The sequence below is a fragment of the Ovis aries genome, chromosome 3, assembly GCF_016772045.2.
Source record: "Ovis aries strain OAR_USU_Benz2616 breed Rambouillet chromosome 3, ARS-UI_Ramb_v3.0, whole genome shotgun sequence".
Classification (NCBI taxonomy): Eukaryota; Metazoa; Chordata; class Mammalia; order Artiodactyla; family Bovidae; genus Ovis; species Ovis aries.
Genome location: NC_056056.1, coordinates 150,216,038 through 150,232,093, shown reverse-complemented (window position 1 = coordinate 150,232,093; position 16,056 = coordinate 150,216,038). Strand labels below are relative to the sequence as shown.

General features: G+C 37.6%; 1 protein-coding gene across 7 annotated transcripts in view; it reads left to right on the top strand.

Annotated features, from left to right (window-relative positions):
* FRS2 (fibroblast growth factor receptor substrate 2) overlaps window positions 1–16,056 on the top strand; it is a 152,132-nt gene that overhangs the window by 106,191 nt on the left and 29,885 nt on the right. For 3 of the 7 annotated variants that reach the window (XM_060412802.1, XM_060412800.1, XM_060412801.1), the window contains one exon: window positions 3,075–3,220. The exons of the other annotated variants lie outside the window; for them this stretch is intronic. The gene's annotated coding sequence lies outside the window, so the exon portion shown is untranslated. The remainder of the gene's footprint in view (window positions 1–3,074; window positions 3,221–16,056) is intronic. 7 annotated transcript variants of the gene reach the window in all.

Genomic DNA, 16,056 nt, shown 5'->3' with positions numbered 1-16,056 from the left:
ACTATCATAAAAATTTTTAATCTTTAAATCAACCAAAATTCTTGTCAGAAATATTGACAACACCTTTAAATGAGTAATTTGTTGCCTGAAAGTTCTTTCTTAACTCTTTAATATAATCTTATTTTTAGTAATTTATATAGAGATGTTGATTTCAAATAAGTAACTTATTTTTCTGTTTTCAGAACAATTTTGCCTTGGAGACTTGAAAGATTAATTGGTTTCCATACATTAGGAAAACAGCATTTGTTGCCTCCAATCCACATATATCTTGGCTGGTAACAAGGAGGAGTAATATATTCTGAGTATTTTCCCTTTCTATCAGTCATACTTAGTTTTAACAAATAAATATGTTATTTTTTAGTAATTTAATTAAAGTGAAAATGTGCATGGTAGCTAACCCAATCTTAAACAAATTTCAGCCTTAACATAATAGGAATTTACAGCCTTTTTTAGGTTTACTTTTGGCTTACTTGTAGATGAAGAGAAAAAAGATGAGCCCTTTGTTCTTTGAATTTTTAAACAGATTTTTGCATCAATTAATGCAGAGAAAGAAAATATTTGAAGAAATTAATATACTGTTAATAGCTTAATCATTATTTCAGCAGCCTGTGATTTTCCAGACTTGTGCTTTCCACTTACGTAATTGCATTCCTTTTTTAGCTGAAGTAACTCCCAAGTAACTGAATCATAGATATATCAAATAATTAGACCAAAGATATTGATTTTGGAATTGCACATCACAGGTAGTTCAGCTGCTATTGAGACAATACTAGTTAATATTAGGTACCTTTGAAGGTTAATATAAACAGTAGTCTCAGTCCTAGAGTATTCTCCTTCAAGTAGGCCCGTCCCAAGACTTCAGGAACTTCAAGGACTGACCTAGCTTGGAGGAATTGATACAGCTTGGATAATGACTCTTAGGCAATTGAGTTGCCCAGATACTCTTGAGGCATCGCATGTATAAAAACTGTAATCCAGATGGCAGTCTTTATGTAGTATGAAAAGGAAGACATCTGATACAGTTTGAATCTTGTGAGTATACTTGCCCACTTTTAAACCACATGATAGCATTACTTCTAAGAGAAATTTTGTGGCATTATATACTAAAATTCACAGCATTTTTCATGAAGTGACTGTCAGTGTTTATACAAATCTAACTGATAATTTTAAGCTCTATTTTAAAGAATGCAAGTAGCTGAAATGTATAAACTTTTAGTTAGAAGATAGACAAGTACTAGGGATGTAATGTACCATGTGATAAATATAATTAACACCTCTGAATGTTATCCATGAAAATTGTTAAAAGAGTAAGTCCTAAGAGAAAGGAGAAAAGGAGAAAAAAATTAAGGAGAAAAAAATTATTTTATTTGTATCTGTGTGAGAAAGTGAATGTTCGCTATATTGTAGTAATCATTTCATATTATAAGTCAGATCATTATGCCGTACATCTTAAACTTATACATGCTGTATGTCAATTACTTCTCAATAAAACTGGTAGGAGAAAAAAAAAATAACTATTAAAAAATAACTATTAAGTGATATATTAACCAGTAGAAATATGAGATTGTTTATAGTTTTATCGATATGTTTTAATATTTTTAGAAATTCAGGGGCAGCATTTATCATATGTGTGTTGCTAATGTAAGACATTATCCAATAATAGGGTATTTATTCATTCAAAGTAAAACTATCTGAGCAATTAACATGTGTATGGCACTCTCAAGCCACTGGGGATACAGCAGTGAAGACAAATCTTTGCCCCCATGGAGTTTACATTTTGTTGTGGCTTTAGGGAAGAAGAAATTAAAATATAGCATAGCTGCTGGCAATAGTCATTTGGTGAATAACATAGCAGTGTAATAGGGCTTCCCTGGCAGCTCAGTTGGTTAAGAATCTGCCTGTAATGCAGGAGACACTGGTTTGATCCCTGGGTTGGAAAGAGCCCCTGGAGAAGGAAATGACTGCCCACTCCAGTATTCTTGCCTGGAAAATCCCATGGACAGAAGAGCCTGGTGGGCTCCATGGAGTCATAAGAATCGGACACGGCTTAATGACTAAACCACCAACCAAAGCAGTATAATAGGAACGGGTTGCTTTTGTGGAGTGAAGGTTTAGGTGTTTTCTGTAGATTGCTCAGGAGAGTTCTCTTAAGAATTGGTTTGTGAACAAAGACCTGAGACAAGTAAGGGAACAGGCTATGTGGGTATTTGGCAGAAGAGTGTTGCAGATAGAATAATTACAGAAACCTTGAGGTAGGAGCATATTTAGTGTATTCAGAAACAGCCAGGAGCCAGCCTGTGTAGCTGGAGCAGAGTGGAGGGGAGAGTTGTTTAAGCACCTGTGATCAGTACTGGAGTCAGAAGGGCAGAAAACCATACTAAAGTGTTTGAGACCTTGTAGGCCAGGCTGTTAAAAAGTTTTTTAATTTTTACTTTCGGGGGAATAGGGGGAGCCATGCAAGATTTTTGTCAGGCAAGATTGTAAACAACTTTGAAATGGACAAAAAATGATGAACAGTTTTTCTTTCTTGCTGTTCATTGGAGTTATCTCTGTCTTGTTTTCCTTTCTTTATTTTTTTCTTTGCATTTTGCTTAGGATTAGTTGAATATGGTTTTTAAAATTCCGTAGAACCATTACTTTATATTTCTAAGTATTTAAAAGCTCTTTTCTTACATCTTTCTCTGTGTTCTTTTTAATGCAAAGTATTTTTTAGGTTAGTTTTTGAAATTTACTTCAGTTGTAAGAAACTCAAGTCATCTCATCCAAATTCTTAACCAGTAGCAGAATCTGCTGAACGCTGGTAGTGATTGAGAAAGAACTCAACATTTAAAGGGAAATCAGTTCTTTGTTAGATTGATGGAAATCTATGTTATTCTCATAGATGCCTGTGGTTTTGTCCAAGTTGAGTCCATTATACCGTAAAACAAAAAGCTTAAAGACAGCTGACTTACTTCTTATTGCTGCATATTATTTTCTCCAAACTAACTTAATATGGTTTCTGCAATCTTACCTTACTGATTGATACTAGACTGTTCCCTATATCCCATCTCACCTTGAATCATTGTCTTCTCTAGGCTCCTGTTGTTGCAGGAAGGCAGACCCCTTAAAGGGCCCAAAACTGGGCTCTTGTCTAACACTCGGAAATGAATTGTCTGAGGAAACACACGTGCTGACAAAGCAAGAGACTTTATTGGGAAAGGGCACCCGGGTGGAGAGCAGGGTAAGGAAACCCAGGAGAACTGTTCTGCCGCGTGGCTCACAATGTCGGGTTTTATGATGATGGGATTAGTTTCCAAGTGCTCTTTGACCAATCATTCTAATTCAGAGTCTTTTCCTGGTGGCGCACGCATCGCTCAGCCAAGATGGATGCTAGTGAGAGGGATTCTGGGAAGTAGACGGACACACAGTGTCTCCTTTAGACCTTTCTCGAACTCTTCCGGTTGGTGGTGGCTTATTAGTTCTGTATTCCTTATCAGGATCTCCTGTCATAAAACAACTCATGCAAATGGTTACTATGGTACCTGGCCAGGGTGGGCGGTTTCAATCACTGTGCTTCCCTAACACTGTGATACCTTATTATTGGTGATTTTCTTCCTGCTTCTTAGTGCCTGTTCAATCTCTTTTGTGGGCTTCTCTTTCTCTGTAGTTTCCTTAAATGTTGGTGTTTCTGAGTTTCTCTCAGTCTTACTTTTCTTCTCACTGGGGCAATCTCATTTTGTCCTCTGCCATGCATCCATAAGCTGATGACTCTTAGATCCTTATCTCCAGTTTAGCTCTTTCTTCTGCCTCTGTACTTGTATTTGTTTGTTTTTTGAGCATTTCCACTTGGATATATAGGCATTACAATATGTTCAAAATTGAGCTATCTGCTTCTCTAAACCTTGTGTCATTGCTGTGTTTTCTAGCTGTTTGAATGGATGTTAACTAAGTGGAAATGTAGGTATGCTCCTTGACTCCTGCTTTTCTTTCCAATCTAGTTGGTTAGCAAGTATTGTTGATGCTTACTTCTGAGTATTGCTCTAATCCTTCCTTCTTTCTCCATCTTCATTGTTCGCTACTCTAATTTAGACTCCAGATTTCTGCAGCAGCCTCTAAACCTGTAAAAATCATATGAGTTAGGCAGTGATGGTGTTTTTAACTTGCCTATGGGAAACATAGATTCAGAGATGTTAAGTAAGAACTCAGCTCTTTCTGATTCTAAGGCTCATATTTGCACTATATCATAGCACTACCATAGATTGATACTGCCTTCTATTGGAGGAATTTAGGATGCTTGAAATGAAGCATTATTTCAGATTATAATGTGGTATTTCAAAATACATTCAGAAAGCAGACCTGGTGTGGGTCATTTATTCATTATATGAGGATTAAAATTCTTGCCTTAGAAACAGTTTATTTTTTTTTTTAAGCAGGGTTAATAGTTTCAGAGAATTCAAATTTGGAATTTGCATGCAGAAAATTAAAAATTTTGAGGCTCTAACAAGAATATTTTATGAGACTGATATTCTTGGGGTGGGGGTTTGGTTTCTTAGTGTTTTGTTTAAGAGAATTTAAGGTAGATAACTTCAGCCAGTACTAGTGAACAAGCATTTTGAAACTGTGACAGAGGAAAACATCTTAGAAATTCTGACTGTTTTCCATAGAGATTTGTTTCTCCTCATTTGTCTTTTTTAAAAAAGAAAGGAGTTGTTCTAGCCATTGCTTTCAAATTCTGTTTTATCGTAAGTTGTGCTCAGAGGGAATAGCCCCAGTGACCTTAGCTATAGTTTCGAATACACCTCTTCAGAATTCTCTTTATCACAGATGATTGATATTCTGAGTTTAAGATCAAGATAAATCTGAAGCAAAAAACTCCACCAAACCTATAGGGAGAGAGTGCATATTGTCTTTGTTAAAGTTGTAGACAGGGATACTAAAAATTCTAAATTTGTCTTTCAAAAATCTTGATTGATTTTTTTTTTCCCCTTAAGTTTCCCATTTGAAGATGGAAAAGATAGTTACCAACAGTCTGCAATACAAGATTGTTCTCTGGACAAATGTTATCATGGCTCAAAAGAATATTGGGTATTGGACACTGAAATCCTGTTGTGTATTCTAAATTGCTTCAGTCATGTTCCATTCTTTACAACCACATGGACTGTAGCCCACCAGGCTCCTCTGTCAATGGGATTCTCTAGGCAAGAATACTGGAGTGGGTTGCCATGCCCTCCTCCAGAAATCTTCCTGTCCCAGGGATTGAGCCGCATCTCTTACGTCTCCTGCATTGGCAGCCAGGTTCTTTACCACTAGCGCCATCTTGGAAGCCCCCAAAATCCTGTTACTTGATTTTAATTATGTCTGGTTTATAGGAAAGCATAAAGAAAAAGATATTTTAAACATCCTTTCATTAGTGTTAGTTGATAGTCTTCATTGATTGTGTGGTATTTCATTGATTCCAAGGGACATTTTCCAGTTTTATTCACTGAAATTTGGGTATATCTTATAACCAGTGGCATGCTGTAGTTTGACACCTTCTGTTTCTTGGTGGGATACAAAATAGCAGTCTTAAAATCAGTTGTGTCTCGGTTTTGATGAAAATGGTATATATCTTTGTTGGTATTAGAAGTAATAACAGTGATAATATTTGCAGTCACCATTCCTGAAGATCACTTTTTTGGTAACCTCTTAAACATGACCAAGAATTGGAATGTAAGCAGAAGAGTCTTCTGATGCTTAGAATTGCCATTAAGAAGCCTGTGAAGTGATGACTGTGTTCTTGAACATAAAATGTGTGGTCTCTGTGTAGAGGGCCTTTTTTTGCACCTGTTCCTAATAGGCACGGGTGTCTGATTACAGAGTCTAGGATTTGAAAGAATAAACTTAACAAAGAAATGTGTATACGTGTTTATTAAGTGACAGCTCTAGGACATGCTAACTATCAACTGAGAGTGAAGGTGCCCATAAATAAAGAATTAAAATCTGTTTTTAAAAAACAACCCCAAACCTAGACAGAAAGCCTGACACACAAATTGCCCCAATTATAGCTTTAAAGAGGTTCTTTATCAAAATTCAGTCTATTTGATTCCACTGGCACTTCCCTTTAAGGGACAGATGTATTTTATTTTGATTGTTGTTTAAACATTTGTTGTTGATTAAAATTTCCCCTCTTATGGCTGAATGAGATTGTCAGAATATATTTTACTCTGAAGATACTGAAAATTTTTGTGATACTCGCCTCTCAGACTTCCAAAATAGGATTTGATTCTGCTATCCTGATGGTCTCTGTCCATGTTGCTGAATAGCGTCAGAGTACCATTTTTAGATCTTTGGGCTAAAGACTGGTCATAGATTGTTGGAAGGTCTTAGGAAAGAATAAGTAGAAAAATATAGAGGACACACTGTCATCCTGAAGTATTTCTAGAAGTTCTCACTGGGAAGTTGTGCATGTCCAACTGCATTTTTGTTTGGAATAAATCCAGGGTATGTATCCTATAAATTCCTGGTATTAGGGGTTCTTTTGTGACACTCCCCTGAGACATGAATTCTGAGCATAACATTGCTTACTGTGAGCACCTTTGGCCTAAGAGTAGATGTTAAGCTCTGTGGATTGGCAGGTTTCCAGCATTTACTAATTAGGTATTGCCTACTTAGATTCTCCTGGCAATCTTTCTTGCCACTGTTTATTCGCACTCTGCCCTGACCTGTTTCGTATATCTTCTGCCTTTGGGCTCTGCTTAGACATTTGTAGCTTTTCTTTCTGAAGGAGCCTTTAATAAGGTATTGGTTTATATATTTTTTAGTTAACTATTTATTGTTAATTATAAAAGCAGTTCACATACTATAGAAAATATGAAGAGAAAAATGCTTTTCATCTTACTACTGAGTGAGCCAATGTTAACATTTTAATGTCTTTAGTCTGGTCTTTTTCCCCCTGGGTTTATGTATTTTGTTTAGGGGTGATGGAGAGAAAAGTAAGTGTAAGTGTTGTTTTTTAAAATGTGAATCCTCTCAAACTTATTACTGGGTGTGCAAGGTGATTTTTAAAATACAGCTTTTTTTTCTTTTTCTCAGAACAATTTTAGAATCACAAAAAAGTTGCAAAGATAGTACAGTGATTCTCATATATCTTTTACTCAGTTTTCCCTAATGTTAATCTTATATAACTTAGGTATACTTGTCAAAACTAAGGAATTAACACTGGTATAAAACTATAAACTACAGACTTTATTTGGATTTTTCCAGTTTTCTACTAATGTCCTTCTCTGTTCCAAGATTCAGTCCAGAACACCATATTGCATTTTAAAAGAAAGATTTTCTTTTTTATTTTTGAAGATATTGCTTTGGATGGTGCACGGGGATGATCCAGAGGGATGATGTGGGGTGGGAGGTGGGAGGGGGGTTCATGTTTGGGAGCTCATGTACACCCGTGGTGGATTCATGTCAATGTATGCCAAAACCAATACAGTATTGTAAAGTAAAATAAGTAAAAATAAAAATTTAAAATAAAAAAATAAATAAAAGTTAAAAAAAAGTATAAAATGAATTATCAAGCCTATTTCTTTAGATAATTTGTTTGGACTGAGACAGACACAGAAAGTCATGAGTGACCTATTTATGAAGCAGTTTGTTTTGAGGCTTTTTTTTTTTTTTTTTACAGTTGCTTAGCATTTGGTTCAGTATATTTTGAGCAAATTGAATATGTGTGTATGCTTTACATACATGTAATCAATATTTAGATTTTTAATAAGTCTAGTAACTAGTATGATAACCACCTGGGTTTGAAAATACAGGTTTATGGTATATTCCTCTTACATACCTGTGTATTCAGTTTTGAAAACTGTCTTTTTTTTTACCTTTCTGTTATTCTTCATTAATATTTATTTAGTTCTAGGTAAAGCATATGACCAACCTAGATAGCATATTCAAAAGCAGAGACATTACTTTGCCCACTAAGGTCCGTCTAGTCAAGGCTATGGTATTTCCTGTGGTCATGTATTATGTGAGAGTTGGACTGTGAAGAAGGCTGAGTGCTGAAGAATTGATGCTTTCGAACTGTGGTGTTGGAGAAGACTCCTGAGAGTCCCTTGGATTGCAGGGAGATCCAGCCAGTCCATTCTGAAGGAGATCAGCCCTGGGATTTCTTTGGAAGGAATGATGCTAAAGCTGAAACTCCAGTACTTTGGCCACCTCATGCGAAGAGTTGACTCATTGGAAAAGACTCTGATGCTGGGAGGGATTGGGGGCAGGAGGAGAAGGGGACGACAGAGGATGAGATGGCTGGATGGCGTCACCAACTCTATGGACATGAGTCTGAGTGAACTCCAGGAGTTGGTGATGGACAGGGAGGCCTGGCGTGCTGCGATTCTTGGGGTTGCAAAGAGTCAGACCTGACTGAGCAACTGAACTGAACTGAACTGAAAGCATATTATGTTTTCAGTGTGTCTGCCCTCTGATGCCCTCTTGCAACACCTACTGTCTCCTTTGGATTTCTCTTACCTTGGACATGGTGTATCTCTTCATGGCTGCTCGAGCAAAGCACAGCCACTGCTCCTTACCTATACGAGGTCGCCCCTCCTGACCTCGGGCATGGGGTAGCTCCTCTCGGCCACTCCTGCACAGTTGCAGCCTGGCACTCTCCATTGCCGCCCCTCACCTTGGGCTTGGGGTAGCTCCTCTCGCCCGTGCTTCTGCACGGTGTGTCACAGCCATCGTAGCAAATCTGATCACACGGACCACAGCCTTGTCTAACTCAATGAAACTGAAACTAAGCCATGCCCTGTGGGGCCACCCAAGACAGATGGGTCATGGGGGAGAGGTCTGAAGAATGTGTCCATTGGAGAAGGGAATGGCAACCACTTCAGTATTCTTGCCTTGAGAATCCCATGAACAGTATGAAAAGGCAAAATGATAGGATACTGAAAGAGGAACTCCCCAGGTTGTTAGGTGCCCATTATGCTACAGGAAATCAGTGGAGAAAAACTCCAGAAAGAATGAAGGGATGGAGCCAAAGCAAAAACAGTACCCAGTTGTGGGTGTGACTGATGACAGAAGCAAGGTCCAATGCTGTAAAGAGAAATATTGCATAGGAACCTGGAATGTTAGGTCCATGAATCAAGGCAAATTGGAAGTGGGCAAACAGGAGATGGCAAGAGTGAACGTCGACATTTTAGGAATCAGCGAACTAAAATGTACTGGAATGAGTGAATTTAACTCAGATGACCATTATATCTACTACTGTGGGCAGAAATCCCTTAGAAGAAGTGGAGTAGCCATCATGGTCAACAAAAGAGTCTGAAATGCAGTACTTGGATTCAGTCTCAAAAACAACAGAATGATCTCTGTTCGTTTCCAAGGCAAATTGTTCAGTATCACAGTGATCCAAGTCTATGCCCCAACCAGTAATGCTGAAGAAGCTGAAGTTGAATGGTTCTATGAAGACCTACAAGACCTTTTAGAGCTAACACCCCAAAAAGATGTCCTTTTTATTATAGGGGACTGGAATGCAAAAGTAGGAAGTCAAGAAACACCTGGAGTAACAGGCAAATTTGGCCTTGGAATACAGAATAAAGCAGGGCAAAGGCTAATAGAGTTTTGCCAAGAGAATGCACTGGTCATAGCAAACACCCTCTTCCAACAACACAAGACATGGACATCACCAAATGGTCAACAGCGAAATCAGGTTGATTATATTCTTTGCAGCCAAAGATGGAGAAGCTCTATACAGCCAGCAAAAACAAGACCGGGAGTTGACTGTGGCTCAGATCATGAACTCATTGCCAAATTCAGACTTAAATTGAAGAAAGTAGGGAAATCCACTAGACCATTCTGGTATGACCTAAGTCATATCCCTTATGATTATGCAGTGGAAGTGAGAAATAGATTTAAGGGACTAGATCTCATAGAGTACCTGATGAACTATGGATGGAGGTTTGTGACATTGTACAGGAGATAGGGATCAAGACCATTCCCATGGAAAAGAAATGCAAAAAAGCAAAATGGGTGTCTGGGGAGGCCTTACAAATAGCTGCAAAAAGAAGAGAAGCAAAAAGCAAAGGAGAAAAGGAAAGATATAAGCATCTGAATGCAGAGTTCCAAAGAATACAAGGAGAGATAAGAAAGCCTTTGTCAGCGATCAATGCAAAGAAATACAGGAAAACAACAGGATGGGAAAGACTAGAGATCTCTTCAAGAAAATTAGAGATACCAAGGGAACATTTCATGTAAAGATGGGCTCGATAAAGGACAGAAATGGTCTGGACCTAACAGAAGCAGAAGATATTAAGAAGAGGTGGCAAGAATACACAGAAGAACTGTACAAAAAAGATCTTCATGCCCCAGATAATCACAATGGTGTGATCACTCACCTAGAGCCAGACATCCTGGAATGTGAAGTCAGGTGGGCCTTAGGAAGCATCACTACAAACAAAGCTAGTGGAGGTGATGGAGTTCCAGTGGAGCTATTTCAAATCCTGAAAGATGATGCTCTGAATGTACTGCATTCAATATGCCAGTAAATTTGGAAAACTCAGCAGTGGCCACAGGACTGGAAAAGATCCGTTTTAATTCAAATCCCAAAGAAAGGCAGTGCCAAGAATGCTCAAACCACTGCACAATTGCACTCATCTCACATGCTAGTAAAGTAATGCTCAAAATTCTCCAAGCCAGGCTTCAGCAATACATGAACCGTGAACTTCCACATGTTCAAGCTGGTTTCAGAAAAGGCAGAGGAACCAGAGATCAAATTGCCAACATCCACTGGATCATGGAAAAAGCAAGAGAGTTCCAGAAAAACATCTATTTCTGCTTTATTGACTATTCCAAAGCCTTTGACTGTGTGGATCACAACAAACTGTGTAAAATTCTGAAAGAGATGGGAATACCAGACCACCTGACCTGCCTCTTGAGAAACCTGTATGCAGGTCAGGAAGCAACAGTTAGAACTGGACATGGAACAACAGACTGGTTCCAAATATGAAAAGGAGTATGTCAAGGCTGTATATTGTCACCCTGCTTATTTAACTTATATGCAGAGTACATCATGAGAAACACTGGGCTGGAAGAAGCACAAGCTGGAATTAAGATTGGCAGGAGAAACATCAGTAACCTCAGATATGCAGATGACACCACGCTTATGGCAGAAAGTGAAGAGGAACTAAAAAGCTTCTTGATGAAAGCGAAAGAGGAGAGTGAAAAAGTTGGCTTAAAACTCAATGTTCAGAAAACTAAGATCACAGCATCTGGTCCCATCACTTCATGGGAAATAGATGGGGAAACAGTGGAAACAGTGTCCGACTTCATTTTTTGGGGCTGCAAAATCACTGCAGACGATGATTGCAGACATGAAATTAAAAGACACTTACTCCTTGGAAGAAAAGTTATGACCAACCTGAATAGCATATTCAAAAGCAGAGACATTTCTTTCCCAGCAAAGGTCCATCTAGTCAAGGCTATGGGTTTTCCAGTCGTCATGTATGGATGTGAGAGTTGGACTGTGAAGAAAGCTGAACGCCGAAGAATTGATGCTTTTGAATTGTGGTGCTGGAGAAGACTCTTGAGAGTCCCTTGGACTGCAGGGAGATCCAACCAGTCCATCCTAAAAGAGATCAGTCCTGGGTGTTCATTGGAAGTACTGATGCTGAAGCTGAAACTCCAATAGTTTGGCCACCTCATGCAAAGAGTTGACTCATTGGAAAGACCCTTTTGCTGGGAGGGATTGAGTGCAGGAGGAGAAGGGGACGACAGAGGATGAGATGGCTGGATAACATCATCAAGTTTGGGTGAACTCCAGGAGTAGGTGATGGACAGGGAGGCCTGTCATCCTGCGATTCGTGGGGTCGCAGAGTCTGACATGACAGTGACTGAACTGAACTGAACTGAAAGGACGTTATATAAAAAGTGAAGATTCCTATAGATTTTCATGTATGTCTTGTATTGTTATGTTGATACTTGTGAAAGTGAAAGTCACTCAGTCATGTCCGACTCTTTGTTACTACATGGACTATGCAGGTACAGTCCATGGAATTGTCCAGGTCAGAATACTGGAGTGGGTATACGTTCCCTTCTCCAGGGGATCTTCCCAAGCCAGGGGTCGAACCCAGGTCTCTCACATTTCAGACACATTCTTTACCGTCTGAGCCACCAGATTCGATTGATATTGAATAATTTATATATTTCTTTAACATGAAATTGAAGTACGAGTGGTTTGTGTTTAGTGTTTTGTTGTTTTAAAGAACAAGCCATAAAGCCAAATGCTTTTAAAGAACTATTAGTTGTGTCATAGTAGGGAAAAGATTATAAAGTTCATATTTGAACTTTACCTCTTATTGTTGGTCAGTTTAGTAAAATTTCCTAAGTTAAATATTTATTATATAGCATTCAGTCCCTGCTAGGGGGTAGTATCTGCTAATAAATTTATAAACTAGGGGTTTATTATAAGGATCAAGCAGTCATTGGTTTAATTTGACAGAGTTGTGCAAATTGATATGTAGAAATAATCACTGATTTGAAGAACACCCACACGGTATTCTGTTATAAATATAGAAAATTGAATGTACTGTCTCTGTGAGATCCGATATACATAATCATCCCATTTTTCAGAGTTATGAGAAATACTTTCTGGAGAACGCCTATACTCTTTTTGCTGCTACCTTTCAATCGTATATCTTCTTTCTGTTGCACAGTCTGTGAATTTTTAGTGTAGAGAGCTACGTGATCTGTTGAACAGATTTGTTCCCCTTGATGTTGCTGGAGAACAGTGTTTGATTTTCTGGTACATATTTTTATACTACAACAGAAGACTTAAACTAAGACTTTCTTTGGGAGTTCCTGAGGCTGATATTAATTTTCCTGCGATTCAAGGTGCTGGGATTGTTGCCATTGGAACTGATTACAGTATTGGATTAGCTAAGGCAGAGTGTGACTCATGTACTGGGTTTGCACATCTGTAGGTGTGTTTCTATATCTTGGGGCAGAGATTATGGGCACCTAGATTTAATTGTGTAAATTTCATCACCAGTGTTTTTGAGTTTAAGTATGTTCCAAGATTATAGATGATTCTAGGATTGAATTATGACTGGTATTATTAAAGATAGAGGTTGTGTTTTGTATCATAAGCCATTTTAGTACTTTTTTCTCAGTATTTGCTAAACACACAGACATACACACAATTCTTGACTGACAGTAATATGGATGGTAGATAAAGATACACATACAGATTCTTGGATTTCTATCCTAAATCCAAATGCATGATTGAAAGTGATTTTGTCAAATTCAGTGTGTTAAAGTGGGTAACATTTTCCAGAAATGAAATGGGGAGAATCTGATGTTCAGGTCATGATCTTACAGTGACAGTCACTGCAGGTCTGGATACTGTTGGAAGTATGTTTATGTTTAAAGACAGATGCTGTGACTTTCTGGCTAGACCTAAGGCAATTTAGTAGCACACCATTAATTTTATTCTTAGGAATTAGATATTCTCATTGTATTTATTCTAGACTTTATTCTTCTATAGGAAATTATTTTGGTAGAATTTACAGTTTAAGATTGTAAGGGAAAATGTGAATTGTCCTCAGCAGTACAAACTGGCACTTCATGAAATGGCATGAGCCCACCGTCCTGTCTCCTATTATTTCCCATGCATACCCTACATTCCAACTAAAAGGAGCTATTTGCTTTTGGAGGCTGTCCTGTTCTTCTAGGTTGGTGCAAACGTAATTGCGGTTTCGGACCATGAATTTTAAATCATTATAAGTAGACTCAAACACATCTTTATTAATTAAAATAGGAACAGTTACAGTCAACACATTTTTGTCAATGAGAAATAAGTTTATTTATTCCTGTAGTGTAAAAATCTGTGTTTTGGGATTCGGCAAACTCTTGGAAAACATTTTCTGCATCCCGCTTATTGTGGAAACATTTTCCCTGCAAAAGTTGAGATGCTTAAAGAAACGGTTGTCCATTGGCAGGAAAGGTCAGGTGAATATGGTAGATGAGGCAAAACTTGGAAGCCCAATTTGTTCAACTTTTGAAGTGCTGGTTGTGCAATGTGCAATTGGGTGTTATCGTGAAGAATTGGGCCCTTTCAGCCGACCAATGCCGGCTGCAGGCATTGCAGTTTTTACTTCTAAATGACAATTATTATTATTATTTTTTGATTTCCAGTGAGCTCACGAGGCACTCACTTACTGGGCTTTTTCTCCTTTCCAGTTTGCTCCAAATGCCAAATGACCATAGAATGGTCAACATTCAGTTCTTCAGTAGCTTCTCGTTTAGTTGTAGGAGGATCAGCTTTGATGATGGCTCTCAATTGGTCGTTATCAACTTCTGATGGCCAGCCACTGTGCTTGTTTCCTTTACAAAACTTCTTGAACCACCACTGCACTGCATGTTTGTTAGCAGTTCCTGAGCCAAATGCATTGTTGATGTTGCAAGTTGTTCACAGTGCTTTACAACCCATTTTGAACTCAAATAACAAAATCTCTCAAATTTGCTTTTCGTTTAACATCATTTCCATAGTCTAAAATACATAGCATGTGATAAGTCACTAACAACAAAACATAAAGTGAGAAATGCACGTTAGAATAATGTGTACTATAACCACATTTATTTAAAAATGTATTCTAATAGCAACTGGCAAATTTCAGCAATGCAAAACTGCAGTTACTTTTTACTAACTTAATAGTATGCACTCTTCTTAATTTGGATTGCCCTTGCCCTAGCAAACTCCTATCTCTCTTCTGGGACTTGACTTAGTGGCTCCATGATCACTTCTGCCTTTCCTTCTGCTCTGAGTTAAATGTTCACATGGCACGGTTGCATGGATCTGTAACTCTGCCCTGTATTCCTTTCCTTGTCTGCCTCCCTAACTAAAGAGTATATTTCTTAGAATCAGGGAATACGTATATCATCTTTATTTCCTTAACATTTAACTCGGTGCCTGGCAAAGAGAATTGGTGCTCAGAAAATACTTGTTTGATGCTTTATTGTATAGATGGAAAAGTGAACTCATTTTTATTGATAGCTGTTTACAATCATTTTTATTTACTAAGTAACTTCTTGTTACCTTAATTAAAAAAACTATGTCTAAAATAAGAAATAAATGTTTCTTTATTAATATTTTAGATTTATCCTTAGTAAAATCAGTCTCTGGCTGTTCAAATATGTATAGGCATGTACTTCATCTTTTTTGACAGTCCTGGTTTTACTTGTCTCTTACAGAGAAGACTGAAATGAGAGGAATCTGATTTAAGTTGCAATATAAGGAATTTAGATTAAACATAGGAGTTTCTAGAAAATAAAGTACTAGATATTGAAGTGATTTTTAAGTAATGTAATTGACTTTTTTGAGAGTTAGAAAAGGGAATGGTTCACCAGCATTTCCCTTAGTAGAATAAAAAACCTGAAGAAAATTTAGAGTTATGCAGATACAACCATATTCATGTATAGATGCTTAAAAATACTTGAGAACTTTTTTGTTTTACTGTATACATGTATATTTTAAAATTTCAGCTAACCAAGGAAACTGTGTTGGATGTATCCTTACTTTTTACAGAATCGCTCTGGTTTAGTGACTAGCAGAATGTACTGAGAATCTCCTTCCTTAACTTTTTTTTAAAATTTCTCTTTATTAATGTAAATTTAAAAAAAATCCTTAACAATGTTAAGAATAAACAGAAAACTAAGGTATATCAGTACAGAAAAAAAGAGGGACTTCCCTGGTGGTCCAGTGGCAAAGTCTTCGTGCTCCCAAATGCAGGGGGCCCAGGTTCAACTAGAACCCACCTGTGACAAGTAAAAGATCCCACACACTGCAGCTAAGACCCAGCACAGCCGAATAAGTAAATAGATATTAAAAGAAATAAAAATGATAACAAAAAAAAGACCTACCCAGTAGTTTAAAAACAGTCAACCAGACCACCGACACAAAGAATACGGTTTTTTAACGCTGTTCTGATTGTCTTAATGTAATTATCAATAAGTAAGACAGTTAGCTGTGCCCAAAATACGGTTATATTGTTATGCTTCCAACTATAGATATTCTGTCATGGCTGTACTTGAACATAACTACTGCAGTAAAAG